The sequence below is a fragment of the Thalassophryne amazonica genome, unplaced genomic scaffold (assembly GCF_902500255.1).
Source record: "Thalassophryne amazonica unplaced genomic scaffold, fThaAma1.1, whole genome shotgun sequence".
NCBI lineage: Eukaryota > Metazoa > Chordata > Actinopteri > Batrachoidiformes > Batrachoididae > Thalassophryne > Thalassophryne amazonica.
Window position 1 is genome coordinate 960,414 of NW_022986231.1, and position 13,005 is coordinate 973,418.

Below are 13,005 nucleotides of genomic sequence, written 5' to 3' on the forward strand. Positions count from 1 at the left end.
AGTTACAGAATGGCAGAAGCATAAAAAGGGCTTCAGAGTAGTCTTTTACAGTTATGCTTACAACTTGCCACAGAGGGGGGAAGTACTTAAGTGATCGTTTGTCTAAATATTAGTTTGTTTATTGCAAGTCACATCAGCACCACATCGATCCCACATCGCAGGTTTGTGCCATATTGTAAAGGCCTCCCTCCTGGTGGCCAGCAATCCTTGTGCAATCAGCTTTTTTTGTCCAAACTGCATGAAATAACATCCAGTGTTGTCCACCATGTTTATTTGTTCATCTTGCTTGTTTTTGCAATGTAAAAGTCCTTATGTTTAGTAAGAGCACAGGCTGTACACATGTGCTACACAGGGTTCCTGGCCGCTGCGGACCTCGGTGCCCAGATAAATGCCGCATTACGCCCAGCATAGACTGAGATCCCATCAGCCTGATAAGTTCACTGTGCAACAATCAATGTAGTTAATTCTGGTAAGACTCCAAATTTGAGATGTGCAGACAGTGCAATGCCACACAAAATTGAGGATGAAATAACATCACGTCACCCAATTGAGGATGAAATAACATCACGTCACCCTGCCAACAGAAGTAAACTATTCGCTGACATGTCACAAAATCTGTCACAGCAGACACAATAAATCTCATTTAAAAGAGCAGACTGCACAGACGTCATGCTTCTGGAGAAAGTGACCACTTTTATTAGATGTTTCCATGCGCACATTTTTTTTGAATGAATGAATGAATGAATGAATGAAAGGACAGATGCACACCTTGGCTGCACTTTTCTGCCAGGGTGGGGACGACCACAACAGCCTAGAATGCAACATTTCAAGCTGATTTCTAGACATGGATCATATAATTTCAAACATTTTCTGACACTTTTCCAAGGTTGTCTTTGGTCCCAAGTGTGTGACAATGGCTGTACTTGAACCAGTCACACAGTGTGACCACTGGTTTCAGAGCCGCAATCAAAGATAATGGCAAGTTTCTTTCACAATGCTATTGTTTCATCTCACACAGCGTGTGCCGGGCTTTAAAAAAAGAACTCCACATACAGGAAAAAAGTTCATTTAAATCCAAACTGTTTTGGAGGAGTTACACTTAAAAGACAGAATGATCCCCAGCACCAACTTCTGTTTGCACCAAATAAAAATACTACAGGACTCGGAGCAGAAGCCACAAACAAAAATCAATAAAAGTGATCAGTGTGTCCCAAATTCATAATCATGTCTTGGAGTAGAAGCCACAAACAAAAATCAATAAAAGTGATCAGTGTGTCCCAAATTCATAATCATGTCTCCTTTTTAGGCCATTGAAGTTTCCTGTGATGCTACCATGAGGATTTTGAGAAGACAAACAGAACCACAAGTGCATGTTCTCCCAAAATGTCTGTATTTGCTGAAAAATGACAGCAGGCATAAACAGCCCTGAAACAGAATGCAGAGAGCAGCCAGCAAGACCTCAGACAAGGCTCCATCAGCGATTATTGTATCATACCTTAACCCGTCTCCTCCTACAGTCTTCATTCATCTTGTGTCTCATGGACTTATGTTCCATTCCTTTCCTTTGAAGTCTCCTCTTAACACAAGCTTCTTCCCACGATCAAATCGAGCTGTACTGCTTCATCGTCAGATCGAATCGAACGATCACCAGCTCAGAGCCACACAGCACAGAGCTTCAGGTCATCTCGTGTGCTGAGAAACACCTCACTGTTAAAAGCAGCAGACTCTGGGAGGGCTTATCAAGTCTGCGGACATGACATGACCAGAAATTCAGTCAGCAGTACCAACATCACTGAAATTACATATACTCAACAAAAATATAAATGCAACACTTTTGGTTTTGCTCCCATTTTGTATGAGATGAACTCAAAGATCTAAAACGTTTTCCACATACACAATATCACCATTTCCCTCAAATATTGTTCACAAACCAGTCGAAATCTGTGATAGTGAGCACTTCTCCTTTGCTGAGATAATCCATCCCACCTCACAGGTGTGCCATATCAAGATGCTGATTAGACACCATGATTAGTGCACAGGTGTGCCTTAGACTGCCCACAATAAAAGGCCACTCTGAAAGGTGCAGTTTTGTTTTATTGGGGGGGGGGATACCAGTCAGTATCTGGTGTGACCACCATTTGCCTCATGCAGTGCAACACATCTCCTTCGCATCATCCGTGAAGAGAACACCTCTCCATGCCAAACGCCAGCGAATGTGAGCATTTGCCCACTCAAGTCGGTTACGACGACGAACTGGAGTCAGGTCGAGACCCCGATGAGGACGACGAGCATGCAGATGAGCTTCCCTGAGACGGTTTCTGACAGTTTGTGCAGAAATTCTTTGGTTATGCAAACCGACTGTTTCAGCAGCTGTCCGAGTGGCTGGTCTCAGATGATCTTGGAGGTGAACATGCTGGATGTGGAGGTCCTGGGCTGGTGTGGTTACACGTGGTCTGCGGTTGTGAGGCTGGTTGGATGTACTGCCAAATTCTCTGAAAAGACTTTGGAGACGGCTTATGGTAGAGACATGAACATTCAATGCACGAGCAACAGCTCTGGTTGACATTCCTGCTGTCAGCATGCCAATTGCACGCTCCCTCAAATCTTGCGACATCTGTGGCATTGTGCTGTGTGACAAAACTGCACCTTTCAGAGTGGCCTTTTATTGTGGGCAGTCTAAGGCACACCTGTGCACTAATCATGGTGTCTAATCAGGATCTTGGTATGGCACACCTGTGAGGTGGGATGGATTATCTCAGCAAAGGAGAAGTGCTCACTATCACAGATTTATACTGGTTTGTGAACAATATTTGAGAGAAATGGTGATATTGTGTATGTGGAAAAAGTTTTAGATCTTTGAGTTCATCTCATACAAAATGGGAGCAAAACCAAAAGTGTTGCGTTTATATTTTTGTTGAGTGTAAATCTGACTGCTGAATTCAACAGGCCGTTGTTACATTGTTTAGCGGATGCTTACAAGTCCACAAATCTCTCATGTAGACCACCGAGGGGCTCAGAGCCTTTTAATGCAGGTGCGGATCCTCCGTGTAACTACATGGATGTGACTGTATCTATGGATAACAGACAAATGCCTGTAAGTTGCCCAAACAAAAGTGGACAGAGTCCCATAAAATTGTACCAGATGTGACAATCAGAACAATATGACAAAATTTAAAAGATAACATTGGCACCGTCAGCTGTAATCCTCGTTTGTCAGTTTTATTCATGAAAATCACTACATTTAATGTCTTGATTCAAATGTGCCTCACACAAATGACAGCTAGGTTTGGGAGGAACGCCGGAAAAACACAACGTTCCATTCATTCATCAAAAAAGGGTACTGCGCCAACTATCATGAACAGAAAACATCGACAGCATTCTTCAAGCGTTTTGGAAACAGTAAAACACACTGAAAGCAGCTGAACTTCTGACCAAGGGCACAGTTTAGCACTTTCATTTTGAGGCGGGTTGCCAGGTCTGCACCTCATAAACAAACCTGTTAAGAGGCAAGCTGGATTGACCCACTTCATCCTGTTTAACACTTTTCTGAACCATGGACAATCATAGTACAAGAGCACCCGATGGAATAAACTGTGAAAGCTGCAACTCATATGCGTTTTGGACGAATAGGCAATTCATGTCCCCCCCATGTCTGCTGACAGCAGATATGGGAGCTCACACCTAGTCACGCAAGATTTACACACGACTGAGCATGCACAGTCAGAATATAACAACAGTCTATTATCATGGCAATCCCTCAGTGGCAAGGAAATTAAGTTTCTTGATCGATATCCAGAGAGGATGGTGGATCTTGAGACACCTTTGCATGGGTTTATTTAATGTGGGAATGCTGTTGCACACAGACAAACATGGTCCTTGACAGATCCTTAGGCTGGGAAATCCCAGACAATCGGGAGCCGAGGACCTGCTGCAGCTTTCTGCCTTCACAGCTGTTGGGTTACAAGCTATCATCACTTCCTCTGCCTGATAGGTCCCATGTTCATGGCTCCTGTTGGGTTTTCATGGTTACCGTAGCAGCCACGTGGCACAAAAGGTCCCCACCATATTTCACTCCAACAGGCAGTCCCAGACTCAATCAGTTACTCAGATGTCATGTGGAAAAGGGCTGGTTTAACAAGTCAAATGTTTCAATAATCGGGATGGGTGATCAGGGCTGTGCAATGAAAATTGTGAAATCCAAGGAAAATTTGCAGGGGGTCTAGGGAGCATAGGCCCCCAGGAGCTGGGGTCTCGGGTCCTGTGGGATCCCAGAAACCAAATTAATTTTTTATCTAATGATACATTTTCAGCATATCCTGGAACAAAAAAGCTCAAAATTAGTGCATATTTAAATGATCCAAGACTAAACATTTCATTTAAACCTTCAATGATCATGTTGAAATAACAGAATATGACATGGAAGTAGGACCTGGAATGATTTTCCTTTTAATTGTAAACCAAATTATGCATTCACTCAGAACAGTTAAATTACATGAAAATTCATGAAGACCAAAAAGACTGTTAAAGCATTTCAAAAACCACAGCTAAAGCTCATAGAATATTTTGAAAATCATTATAAAATTTCAATAACATACCATATAGTAAAAAAAAAGCCACATATTCTTGTGTAAATTCCTGTAGATCCACTCAACACCACAGTGTCTTTTCCCCATGAAAAGTCTACATTAATAAAAACTCATTTATATTCTTGTGTAAATTCATGTAAATCCATTCAAAGTCACAGTTTTTTTTTTCCCCAATGAAAGAAACTCTAGATTAATGAAAAAAGTCACATAATCATGTCTGAAATTCTGTTTGAACAGCACAATGTTTATTTTCCAGGGAGAGAAACATTTTTACCGTGTTTCCTAATGGCACAGTTAACTTTCCCATTTCATCTGTGTTCATAAAGCCAGCGACAATTTTCACAGATTCTTGTCCTTATCAGACTTATTCAAACAATCTTTCTCGCCATCTTCTCTCTGTCCGACGTCAGTCCGTGACTCAGACATGTTGCACAAGTCTTCTTTTAAAAACTTTAGAGCTCTAGAGTTTACGATGTCCACATGCTACATTTAGCTTAAGCATCGCGCAGGAGCCACACAGCGTCGCCGCAGCAACCAACGAGTCCCGCTTTACGACAACTGTCGCAACAGCCAGGCTTTTTCCTCCTCGAAACTCTGGGGATTAGAGGATACTGATTTTTATCTGTAACACACAAATCAGTGTCCACGGACCACCGCAGGCTTATAAAATTTGCACGATGTCGTAAAAAAAAAAAAAAGAACACTTTGCAATAGACATTTTAAAAACTCAGTGACAATCACACTAACACCTCCCTCGTGATGAAATTCCCAGTGATATGGGCTAAAACGAAAATCACGATTTGTCACTTTGGGACAGTGGCAGGATTACATCGTATTACCAGCTTTGCATTTGAGCAAAACTTTAGCCTGGACTGCTTTGGTTTGTGTCAACTTATTTCATTCCTTATTTGGTCACACACTGCACCTGAAATTTCCTGTGCCGCATGACATCAATGCAAGGATAGCCAGGGATAGACCTTTGAAGCTTCATGTTGAAATAACCGTATGATCAAATGAAGTCTCTCACAGACTGCATTAAAATATACACCCAAAAATATTTATTGTATCATGAATAATAAACACAAATTCATGAAATAAAATACCTTCTGATTATGACAAAAAAACAGACTGGGATTTTGTGCTGTCTGAAGATCCTCTGTAGTTTTCCCCCTACTCCTGCTAAATAAGGGAGAGACACTCCTTTTCTTCTTGTCTCTGTCTCCTGTCTGTCTGGTCTCTTTGTTCTCACAAAAGGCTATACCAGCACTGCAGAGAGGGCGCCAGTGGGCCTCAGTCTGCAGTTCATCTCCACCTTAAAGACACTAACCACACATTTGAGGACAAGAAAGTTAAAATCTTAGCCAGAGAGAAGAAATGGTTTGAGAGAGGGGTGAAGTAGGCACTGTATGTGAAACAGCTGAAAGCCAGCCTTAACCGGGGAGGGGGTCTGAGACACGCTTTGTCCCTTGTTTACAATGGGGTACTCAGGTCAAAGCAGTTTCAGTCTTTTGTTCATGGTAATGAGTCATTCACGTCATCAGGAGAGCCGTCAGGTGAGCCGTCAGGAGAGGCGTCAGTCACATCGTTAGGAGGGACAGCTACCCTGTCATTAGGAGGGTGCTAACTAGAGCACAACAGGTGCTAATTAAAGCAACTGTTTAGTCACTAGCCAATAGCAATCTGCCTCACGGGAGGAGGGGTGTGGTTAGATTTAAAACTCCAGCTTTTGTGGCTCCTGTTTGTTCTTCTCTACAAGGGTTAAGACAGAAGTCAGACTACCAGAGCAAGAATTTTAGCTGAGGAAGCTCCTGTGATTTGAAGCGAAAAGTCCTCGCGTCAAGCAACCCAGTCAAGTCGAAGATTCGAGCTTCTCTACTATGGAAACCACCTGGACAACTGAGAGCCTTCACAGAAATACATTGGTACTGGAACCCGATACCGATCTGGTCCCGTCCCATCCCTAATTCCATCCTTATCTGAAAAGCTGACAGCAGTCAAGGATCATCGGATGCCACGTCTAAAAGTCCTCAGAGGCTCTCAACAGTCTGATCATGACTAAGCTCCACACAAAGTTTATGTTTCCAGGCCTCATGTCAGAGCTAATCACTGACATCATGGAAAACAACTTTTCCTCATTCTGCATAATCACAACCACTTGTCTGTTCTCTTGGAAAGGACAGTGTGTGTGTGTGTGTGTGTGTGTGTGTGTGTGTGTGTGTGTGTGTGTGTGTGTGTGTGTGTGTGTGTGTGTGTGTGTGTGTGTGTGTGTGTGTGTGTGTGTGTGTGTGTGTGTGTGAGAAACTCTGGCTGATAAATTTCAGGACAATCTGATCATGTAGCACTTGTTCACTGGGACGGACGGACGGACGGACAGACGGACAGACAGACAGACTGTGTCAGACTGTGTGTTAAGACACACACACCCAGATCCATTCCCACAGATAAATATTTTAATAATAAAAATTTTACTTTCATTGAAAGCTCCATTGTAAGGAACACAAAGCAAAAGATGAAAAAAATGAACATGCCACTCACCCAGTTGTAAAGATTTCCAAATAAAAAGTCCACAGCATCACAGAAGCCCACCGGCCTGTCCACGCACACGTGATCACTGACCAAGGAAAAAGTCCAGAAGTCCTCACACAAATAAACAACCAGAGATCATTTTCAAGTTCCACTAGTCCTCAGGTAGAGACAGCCGGCCAGAGAATCATGTCCAGGTCCACTTGTCTGACTGCAGATCTGCCTTCAGCTCAAATTCTGTCACAATTGTGGCACGTTAGATAGGGAGTCTATTATCTTCTGAAAATAGCATCTTCTGAGTTTTTCCAGTATGAGACATACATATGCGTGTCTAGCGTGTACTAGCGACACTTTAGCTTCCAAAATCTGACAGACTCTGAAAAGGTTAAGAGTTTTGAGGTGTAGTCTGTCATTGTCTCTGTAAATCTGAATCATCACTTTCAAATAAAAGCTCAGAAGCTTCGTTATCGGACATAAAAGCATGTTTCTCTGTCGTTTCTCTGTCATCAGACACATCCCGATGCGTCCGAAAACAGACGCATCGGGATGTGTCTGTTTTCCTAATGGCCCAGTCACACGGCACTTAACGAAGGGCAATGAAGCCCAAAAACAAGAAATCTGGACTTTCGCTGACTTTCGCTGGCATTGTTTAACCTTCACGCAGGTTCGTTATTGCAGCTGGCACTTCGTCAGGATTTTTGAACTGTTGAAAAATTTGAACAAATGACAACGAAAACCTCAATTCATCCGTGTTTTGTTTTGCTGTCATTCTTGATGTTTTTTAATTGTCTGTTTAGTTTTGTCACGTTATTGTTTAGTTTGACTTCGTTCGACCAGCTGAATGTTTCACGCAGTGCAGAAGCTGGTTTGTGAGCACTGCTGCCGCTGCATTCATGTACCGTCAGAAATTACAAGGCAAGCTCAGCCTGTTTGCTTGGATTTTTTTTTTTTTTTTTTTAACTGGGTGGGGGGTCAGCTTCAATGGGCTCAGGCACCTTATATAGGCCAGAATTATTCTTTTGTGTTGATACAATTAATTATTTTGCCACAAGCAACTGCTGAATTTGAAACAACGAAAAAGTTGTGTAATTTCCAATGGTACTTGTAAACAGCGGCAGCAGCAGCTCTTGCATGTGCTTATTACTTTTTGTTAAATATAATAATATCAGTGTAGGAATGACAATCCAACCCTTACGTACATGTGGAAACAGGTAGATGATTCAAATGATTATATAAGAACTGTTCTGCATACTGTAAAAAAAACAGTTGACAATACTTCAAATTTGCAGGCAACAGTCTGCACTAAGACTTTTATGTTGTGCCGATGATGAACTATACGAGGTCTGTTAGAAAAGTATCCGACCTTTTTATTTTTTTCAAAAACCATATGGATTTGAATCACGTGTGATTGCATCAGCCAGGCTTGAACCTTCGTGCACATGCTTGAGTTTTTTCACGCCTGTCGGTTGCGTCATTCGCCTGTGAGCAGGCTTTGTGTGAGCAGTGGTCCACCCCTCTCGTCGGATTTTTATTGTGAATAAAATGTCTGAACGATTTGAAGCTTTGCTGCATCAAATTTTTCCAGAAACTGTAAGAGGCCTCCAGGTGGACACCATTCGGAAAATTCAGATGGCTTTCAGGGACGATTTTATGGGGATTACACAGATTAAGGAGTGCTCCAGCCGGTTTAAAGACCGCCCAAAGTGTCTGAGAGCGCGGCGCACTCCGAGCGCCAATCGACAGGCTGAAACAACCAGATCATTTCCAACGTGAAGGCTTTGTTGATCTGGGACATCGTCTGACTTACACAACAATAGCAGAAGACGTGGACATCAGTACTTTTTCGGCACATTCCACTGTTACAGGAGGTTTTTTTTCATGGAAAGAGGAGCGGAGGGATGCGCCACCGTGCCGCTCATGGCACAGCATAAAACCACCTCCGTGTTGGTCTCACAGGACGGCTTTCAGACGGCTTTTCAGTCGTGTGACTATCAGAGAAATTGTGCATGAGCTGGACATGCCCCAACATGTCCTGTGAGGCTTCCTCACGGCGTTGCTTTGCGCCATGCAGACCAACACGGAGGTGGATTTGTGCCGCGCCATGAGCGGCACATTCCTCCGCTCCTCTTTCCATGACAAAAACTCCTGTAACAGTGGAATGTGCCATTCATTTCCAAACCGGACGCTCTGTTGATCCGGGACATTGTCTGACTAGCACAGGAATTGCGGAAGACGTGGACATCAGCACTTTTTCGGCACATTGAGACAGACGTGCGGAAGAATTCCACACGTTGCGGTGGAGCCGAATGGCGCAAAGCAACGCCGTGATGAAGCCTCACAGGAAAGTGAAATCTGCCGGAAAATGGTTGATGTCCAGCTCTTGTGATAACCAGAGAAATTGCACACGATGGTCACGGATCCATACAGCCATCCGTTTAGAAATGAAATGGTCGCTCAGCCTGTCGATGGTGGCGTCGGAGCGCAGCGCACCACCAGTCGCTCTGGGCCGTCCTTAAAGCGACAGTAACACTCCGTAATCTCTTTGAAGCCCATAAAATTTTCACCAAAAACCATCTGAATTTCTCGAATGGTGTCCACTTTGATGTCCCTCACAGTTTCTGAAAAAATTTTGATCAAGCAAAGCGGCAGTCTCTGAGCCATTCCTAAACAATGAAAAAAACGACGAGAGGGGTGGACCACTCCTCACTCAAAGCCTGCTCACAGGCGAATGACGCAACCGACAGGTGTGAAAAAACTTACGCATGCGCACGAAGGTTCAAGCTTGGCTGACGCAATCACACGTGATTCAAATCCATATGATTTTTGAAAAAAATAATAAGGTCGGATACTTTTCTAATAGACCTCGTATGCAGGAAATATATCATGCATCAAGGAAATACATATAGATGAATTATCATGAATTAAAACATTTAGTTTTAAGCATAAATGTAATCAACTGATAATGAATTGCCATATACAGCAATACTATTTCTTTTTCCAACAGACATAAATTATGCATCCATTTTTTAATTGATATAACCAACTTTTAGCTATTTTAATCCATTTTTAACATTTAACTTTTTAACATAAAATGAATTACAACTTTTATACACAATAGCACAATTTTGTGATTAAAGAATCAAATATGCCACACCTTAATGGCACTGTTAACCATTACAGTGGCTAATGACACAAACTGAGGAATTCAGTTGGCACAGAAAATAATTAAAATGCATCTTTTCACTGCAAACCATGTGTAACTTTAGCTTTAGATTAGCGATTAGCATGAACTAAGCTTAGTCGTGTTTAGCTTTAACATGTAAGCTAGCAATTTTTTTTCAGAGCGCTAACAATATAAGTGCATGAACGTCATGGAAAGACACTGGAATACATCTTACTGCATCTATTAAACAACGTGGATTAACTTAAACCAAGTTAAAAGCACAATATATTTTTCCGAACAGCTAGCAGCTAGCTGGCTAACTCACCGGAGTTTCATCAAGCACAAACTCATAAATGTAGTTGGGTTACCCTCCTCGGCTCACAGCCGGTTGAAATTAACCCAGGGTCTGTCTGCTACAGTCTGGATCTGGATGTCTACAGTCTCCCTCGGGTCTCCTGCTGTCTGCTTCGTGTCTGAGAGGAAAATGAGCCTCACGTAGGTGCGGACTTCACATGATACTTGATTTAAGTGCTTGGGGCACTGCCACCTACTGGAGGTGCACTGAAAGTATCTAAATGACATAAATAGGGCTAGTGACCTGATTTTTCATGCAGGTTACACATACATATAGGGGCGAAATCTTCCCAATGGAGTTAGTGTGTAGTACAGAACAATGCAAGGCGACCTTGGAAAAAAGAGCTTTAATACATTTGAATAAACAAATACGAGGTCTATTAGAAAAGTATCCGACCTTATTATTTTTTCAAAAACCATATGGATTTGAATCACGTGTGATTACATCAGACATGCTTGAACCCTCGTGGGCATGCGAGAGTTTTTTCACGCCTGTCGGTTACGTCATTCGCCTGTGGGCAGTCTTTGAGTGAGGAGTCGTCCACCCGCTCGTCGATTTTTTTCACTGTTTAGGAATGGCTCAGAGACTGTTGCTTTGTTTGATAAAAACATTTTCAAAACTGTAAGGCACAACTGAGTGGACACCATTCAATAAATTCAGCTGGTTTTCGGTAAAAATTTTAACGGCTGATGAGAGATTTTGGTCTGGTAGTGTCGCTTTAAGGACGGTCCACGGCGCCTGACGGCGATCTGCGCTTCGAGGCGGCAGCGTCTCGCCGTTTCAAGTTGAAAACTTCCACATTTCAGGCTCTGTTGACGCAGTAAGTCGTCAGAGAACAGAGAACTTTCAAAAGAAGTCGGCATGAGGAGTTTATTCGGACATTCCATTGTTAACAGTCATTTTGTAATGAAAGAACGTGCGGGCAGAGTCGCATGTCGGACCGCGGGGGGTCGCGGCAGGAAAAAACACCTCCGTTGGAAATCTTAACGGGCAAGTTGGAACATGCCCAAGCTGTTAAACAATTTCTCAGTTACTCACTTGTTGAAAGCCATTAAAAGCCGCCTGAATTCTACAAATGGTTTTCAACACGGAGGTGTTTTTCCTGTCGCGGCGCACACAGATTTGCCGAGTCGTCACAGAAACGACTCGGCGAATTTGCGCGTACGTCTTTCATTAAAAAAATGTCCTTAAACAGTGGAATGTCCGCATAAATTCCTCATGCCGGCCTCTTCTGAATCTTCTCTGTTCTCTCACGATGTCCTGGGTGAATTAAGCCTTAAATTAGGATGTTTTAAGCTCGAAACAGGCCGACGACAGCGCCTGGAAGCGCTGCAGGACGTCCCGCTCCGTGGGAAGTCCTTACACCGACAGAAACACCCCATAATCTCTCATCAGCCGTTAAACTTTTCACAGAAAACCATCTTAATTTCTCGAATAGTGTCCACTCGGATATTCCTCACAGGTCCAGAAAAAATTTTGATAAAGCAACGCGCGCCGTCTCGAGCAGCGTGTGAAACAAAGGAATTCAGCCGAGAGGGCGGGACCACATCTCACTCAAGGCCTGCCCACAGAGAAATGACGTCACCGACGCGTGAAAAAACTCATGCATGCGCACGAGGGTTCAAGCATGATTGGTGTAATCGCATGTCATTCAAATCCATATAGTTTAAAAAAATAATAAAAGGGTCGGTTTATTACCTAAGAGACCTCGTATAAGTACATGCAACTAGTACATCTTGTTACATCATGTAACTGTAATGTGTAAATACACATTTGTATCAAGAATGCATTATTACTATATGTACCAACAATCTCTTAGTACACATTTGTAACAATACTCATTACATTATGTACCTACAAATACAAGTACACATTATTCCATTATGGATGTACAACTGAGTACAAGTAATTACAGATTATTACGTAGACTAATACATTGTACTAAGTGTGGTAGGTACTATGTATTAAGGGTACTGTAAAATAAAGTGTTACCTTTTTTTTTTTTTTTTTAACTGGAGCAAGACGGAGAGCGCAGCATGTCGTCAGACACTGAGGATTCTGTTGATGATGGAGATGATCCCTCTTTTGTTCTGGACGCGGAACCAGAGCAGAGTGCGCAGAGATCTCCACAGCTTCTGTTAGCAGTTTCTCCAGGACTCAGGCGCTATGAGCTGCGTCCCAGCGCCGAGTCTTGGCACTCAGCGATGCAGACACACACTGTTCCAGTTGTGGCTTCAGGTTTCCTTTAAAGTGTCGAGATTGTTAGCTTCAGTTTTGTTTGGTTCCTTTTTCATCCCTTTTGTGGTCTTGCTTCGCAGACTATTCAGTGATAAAAGCTCTTTCATTCACCTTTTCTCAACGAATTGTGACTTTTTTTT

At 42.8% G+C, this 13,005-nt stretch overlaps 1 protein-coding gene across 1 annotated transcript in view; it reads right to left on the bottom strand.

The window, feature by feature from the left end:
- Positions 1 to 13,005, bottom strand: part of jmjd1cb (jumonji domain containing 1Cb) — a 651,485-nt gene that overhangs the window by 506,383 nt on the left and 132,097 nt on the right. The gene's annotated exons all lie outside the window — the stretch shown is intronic.